The sequence below is a fragment of the Alexandromys fortis genome, unplaced genomic scaffold (assembly GCF_014885135.2).
Source record: "Alexandromys fortis isolate MF-2015 unplaced genomic scaffold, M_Fortis_MF-2015_v1.1 scaffold_58, whole genome shotgun sequence".
Taxonomy (NCBI): Eukaryota; Metazoa; Chordata; class Mammalia; order Rodentia; family Cricetidae; genus Alexandromys; species Alexandromys fortis.
In genome coordinates, this window is record NW_026067940.1 from 5,805,660 (window position 1) to 5,810,879 (window position 5,220).

The 5,220-nt window shown below is 42.3% G+C and overlaps 2 non-coding genes across 2 annotated transcripts; one reads left to right on the forward strand and one right to left on the reverse strand.

The window, feature by feature from the left end:
- The first annotated feature begins 2,316 nt into the window (after positions 1-2,316).
- Trnak-uuu (transfer RNA lysine (anticodon UUU)) lies at positions 2,317-2,389 on the forward strand. Its single transcript has one exon. It is a non-coding gene; the product is annotated as a tRNA-Lys (tRNA).
- A 434-nt stretch (positions 2,390-2,823) lies between these two features.
- Trnak-uuu (transfer RNA lysine (anticodon UUU)) lies at positions 2,824-2,896 on the reverse strand. Its single transcript has one exon. It is a non-coding gene; the product is annotated as a tRNA-Lys (tRNA).
- Between the last annotated feature and the right edge of the window lie 2,324 nt (positions 2,897-5,220).

The following is a 5,220-nucleotide window of genomic DNA, read 5'->3' on the forward strand; positions in this document are numbered from 1 at the left end:
AATTGGAGTTACAGGCCATTTTTAGCTGCCATGTAGGGTCCTATGCAGTAACTGAAAGTGATGTGCTTGTAACCACTGAACCATCTCTCCAGTCCCTCTTGGGTTTAGTTCTTTATGCTAAACATGTTTGCTTCTAGGTAGGCTCACCGTTCCGAGACTGCTGCTGGCTCCATGCCTGTTTATTTCCTAATCCACAGGTTTAGTGCCTGAACACAACAGTTTACAGTAAATTGTTCTTGTGCACTAATTAATTGATTAAATTATTATTATTATTTTTACTTTATGTATTTATTTTGGTTTTTCGAGACAGGGTTTCTCTGTGTTGCTTCGGAGCCTGTCCTGGAACTCACTAAAGGTGATTTTTTTTTTTATTATGTAGTGTTCCGCCTGCATGTATACCCGCACGCCAGAAGAGGGCACCAGATCTCATTGAGGATGGTTGTGAGCAACCATGTTGTTGCTGGAAATTGAACTCAGAGCAGCCAGTGTTCTTAAGTGCTGAGCCATCTCTCCAGCCCTAATTTTGTTTTTATCTTAATCACATGTTTTTGCGTGTCTTTGTATGTGTGTGGGCATGCCAGAGTGTGGGAGTCTATTCCCCCTCATGTTATTAGGTTCAGCGACAAACACCTTTAACCCCCTGCACCGTCTAACCAGCCATCCTCGTGCATTTTGAGCTTGTTCCTTCAGACTTAATTTGTGATGAAAAATATAGCAGAATAATGAAATTTTGCATGTAGTGGGTATGCTGGCTTGGTATATGTCATCGGGGAAAAGAATATTTCGACTGAGAAAATGCTTTCACTGAACTGGGTAAGCCTGTGGCACATTTTCTTGATGATGGATGTGGGAGGGGGCAGCTCACTGTGGGCAGTGCCAGCCCTGGGCTAGTGGTCCTGGGCACTATAAGAAAGCAGGCTGAGGCTGGTAGTGGTGGCATATGTTTTTAATCCCAGCACTTGGAGGCAGAGGCCGATGGATCTCTGAGGCTAACCTGGTCTACAGAGTCAGTTTCAGGATGGCCAGGACTACTACACAAAGAAACCCTGTCTTGGAAAAGAGAGCAAGGAAGAAAGGAAGGAAGCTAGCAAGACAGCAGACTAAGCAAGTCAGTAAGAAATAGTCTTCCACGGTCTCCGCATCAGCTCCTGCCCTGCCTGCTTTCCTGTCTTAAACACCCCCCTCCCCCGCCATGGACTGTGATGTGACATAGGACTGTAAACTGAAACAAATCTTTCCTTCCTAAGTTGTGTGTAGACTCGGCTTTTAACACAGCAATAAAACCCTAACTATAGCAGAAGGGATCTGACAGGTAACCTGGCTAACCCCCTCGAGTGTATACAGACCCTGGCCTATTTAAGCTCCCACAGTTGACTGGTCATGGTTCTTTAAGAACCACACAGTTCTAGGAAAGGAGATTTTCTCCTACCGAGACTGAGCTAGTCCACGTGTCGGATCTGGAAACTCATGGTAGTTGTAAGGTTTTTTTAATCTTTAATTACGTACATATGTTATGTCTTTGTATGTATGCCATGTGGGTGTCTGTGGAGTGCGGAAGAACATGTTGTTCACTGTGTAGACCAGCCTCGCCTCCAACTTGGAGATCCTTCTGCCTCTATCTCTGGAATCTGGGTTTAAGGTGTGCACCACCGTCTCCTGTTGATCGATTGACTTTTACTCTCAGTACTACAGTTTTATTTCCTTAGGTGTACAAATCTTGCTTTGGAAGGATTCGTTTTGGGAGGCTGAAGCGAGAGAAAAAGAAAAACTCAATCAAAATGTAAAAAGTTTAAACTCCCTTCTTATACGCTCGATATTCAGACCCACCTTCCATCTCCGTTTACTTCTGCTTTCCTGAATTAGTAGACCCTCTCTGGTCAGCACATCCGGCCCTCGTGCAAGGAGTGTGTAATTGCCCAGCTCCATCGTCGGGAGAATGACAGTATTATTTTTCATAAACGGAAGAAATGGATGTGGTCCAGAGGAATAGAATTGAGTGATAGAAGAGAAAACGTGTGATAAAAAGAGCATACTCAAATGCTGACGTGTCCGTGTTCACCTTGTTTGTCCATTTTTCTGTAGTTGATTAGCATTAATATTGTTTTAGAGAGTTTAGTAGACACTGGCAATTTATCAAATCAAACATAAAAAAAACACATATGTTAGGTAAATAGAACAAAAAAAAGTAAATAGCAATTTAAAGCTTTAAAAACATACTTAATAGCTAACTGAAACCTAAATTTAGCTCATCAAGTAAAAAGATAGTGGGTTACCATTATATCAAGTAAATAGAAGAGAAAGCTGTCCCCTCAGAGCGCCCGGATAGCTCAGTCGGTAGAGCATCAGACTTTTAATCTGAGGGTCCAGGGTTCAAGTCCCTGTTCGGGCGGCTGCATGTTTTGCATGAAAAGTCATACTTATAGTTGCCGAGCATCTCAAATGTATTAATCAATCTCTTAAGGAAAAGATTACTTTACTCAAAATACAATCAGGTGTAATTTTCGTAGAGTTGAGAGATTTAAGCATATGTTACATACTCTTAGTACCGGAAAGATTTTGTTCTTCCACGCATATGGAGGGTCGGGTTCCGAGTCGGTTGACTCACCAATCCTCACCAGAAAAGAATGATAATAAAAGGCATACGTTACTTAGCTTGGGCTACCCTTACATTTGTATAAATTTCAGCTACCACTTCTCTTTCAACTGTATTTAACAATGTCCATAGAATAATGAACATTCTTTTAAGAAACGCGTTGTCTTTCCTAGACTCTAGACTTCTTTTTACAACTGAATTTAGCCAAAATGAAAAAAAAAAATTCTAAGCGCCCGAACAGGGACTTGAACCCTGGACCCTCAGATTAAAAGTCTGATGCTCTACCGACTGAGCTATCCGGGCTCTTGTGGAGCCGGCTTCCTACAGCGCTTTACATAAGAGTAGGAAGCCTTGGGCAAGCGCGCCCTCCCTAAATGCCGTATTCTCGCGAGAGTAAAAGCAGTTCAGATTCCTGTTGTGTTACTACGTCCTTCGCAATTGTGAGATTCACGTTTTCCCTCGTTAGGTAGACTTTGATCTGTAAACTACGTTTGAAACTCTGTGGTAACAGACTCGGGCCTATTTTCCCGTTTCACACCAGTGGCGACATCCCTGCTAAAACCCTTGCAGCAGGGTTGGAAAGGAGTTTCAAGAGCGACTTCGAACATGGTGTTCTTTAGCGAATGCGCTGAACTGTGCACAGAGTATAAAATGGGGAAATGTGGAGTATAAAGGAGGGGTGCTGAGTTTACCCCACGAGTAGCCTGACCGTGTTCAGGTAATTTTACATGGCACACAACGGAAGTCACCAGCTGTGACACCTATGGCAGAAGCCCTTTTCAGCCAGAGAAGGGAATGTTCGCCAGCGCCACGGAGAGATGCTCTTTAGCTTCCTTAGTACGAGTACAGCTCGTTGCTAAGTAACTGGCTTGAGAATAGGACTATAAAAAGCTTTTGTTGGCGGATTTTGCTTCCCCTAATTCCTTTCGTAATTGTCTTCAGAGTAATTGCTTTGGTCTAGCAACCCACTTGAAGAGATTTACTTTCATATTGATGGGGTCTGGAGGCATAGGACTATGTGGTAAGGCCTACATGCTCCCTTTCCAAGGAACACTAGCTCACAGCTGCCTGAAGGTCCAACTCCTGGGGATCCGAGAGCACAACTACACACACACACACACACACACACACACACACACACTCCTAAAAAGGAAAAACAATAGAATAGAGATGTACAAAAGGTTTGACACGGCATTAGAAATGATATAAACGGCTATGACCCCTCTTGAGGCTAGCGTGGGTTTAGTGGTTAAGAGTGCTTACCACTCTTCCAGTAGACAAGAGTTTATTTCCCTGCCCCCACATCCGGTGACTCACAGTTGCCTGTCACTCCAGCTTCAGGCAGATCTCACGCCTCAGGTCTCTATAAGCACCTGCACTCAGGCACATATGTCCTGACATATACATAATTTAAAACAATCCAAAAAACCTTAATTATCTCTGGGCTGGACAGATGGCCCAGTAGTTAAGGGTACTGGTTGCTCTTCCAAGGACTAGGGTTCAATTCCCACCACCCACATGGCAGCTCACATCTATCTGTAGTAATTCCAGGATCCTTTACATAGACATACATGCAGGCAAAACATCAATGCACATTAAAAGAAAGGAAGAAAGAAAGAAAAAAAGAAAGAAAAATCAATTCTAAACAGGTTTGTTGTGGAATATTTTAAGATGTGTTACATTTATTTATATTGTGGAACATTCTTTTAATGATGCAAAGATGTGTTGGATTCTCTTATGTTACATTTGTTTACTCTTTGAAGCTCTCAAATCTTTGAGAGTTTTAGAAGAAAATATACCAGCACATGTTTCTTATCTAAAGACAGAGAAAGGTCCCTTTAATAACATATAAATGATGGAAAACATAAGAGAATAAAATTTAATATATGTTTATCAAAAAACCCTTTGAACTGGTTGATAGTGTGACACTCCTGTAATCCCATCACCTGGGAGGTAGAGACAGGAGGGTCAGGAGGTAAAGATCTGTCTCTGCTACATAGTGAGTTTGCGGCCAGTTTAGGAGACTTGAGTTCATGCCCCAAGAAGCAAAATGAAACAAAATAAAACAAAATCAAAGCCAGATCAACCAAACAAAATTCTATTTGTTAAAAGACAAAATTTAAATAGCGGAAACAAGTTATGGAGGTGTCATCAGAAAACACATAACCAAGAATTAGAATCCCCAGCATACAAGGGGATTAATATGAAAAAGCCAAAACAATGGGCAAAGGCTATTACTAGGAAATTCATATCTGACAAACCTTAGATCAATAAATATGGAAAAACTCATGCCACTTGCTAGCTCAACTGTCAGAATCTGTCCTGGGACTTCACCTCGTCTTGACTTCAGCTGGCTCTCTTGCAGGCTCCTGCTAGTGCAAAGGCTGCAGAGTGGCTGCCAACCAGTGCAGCTACCCTGCACAGTGCAGGAGAGCCTCATGACCGAGTGTAGACACACAATGTCTACAAACTTGGTTTTTTTTTTTAATTTTCTTTTTCTTTTTTGTTTTACTCTTTTTTTAAATTTATTAAAGATTTCTGTCTCTTCCCTACCGCTGCCTCCCATTTCCCTCCCCCTCCTCCAATCGAGTCCCCCTCCCTCGTCAGCCCAAAGAGCAATCAGGGTT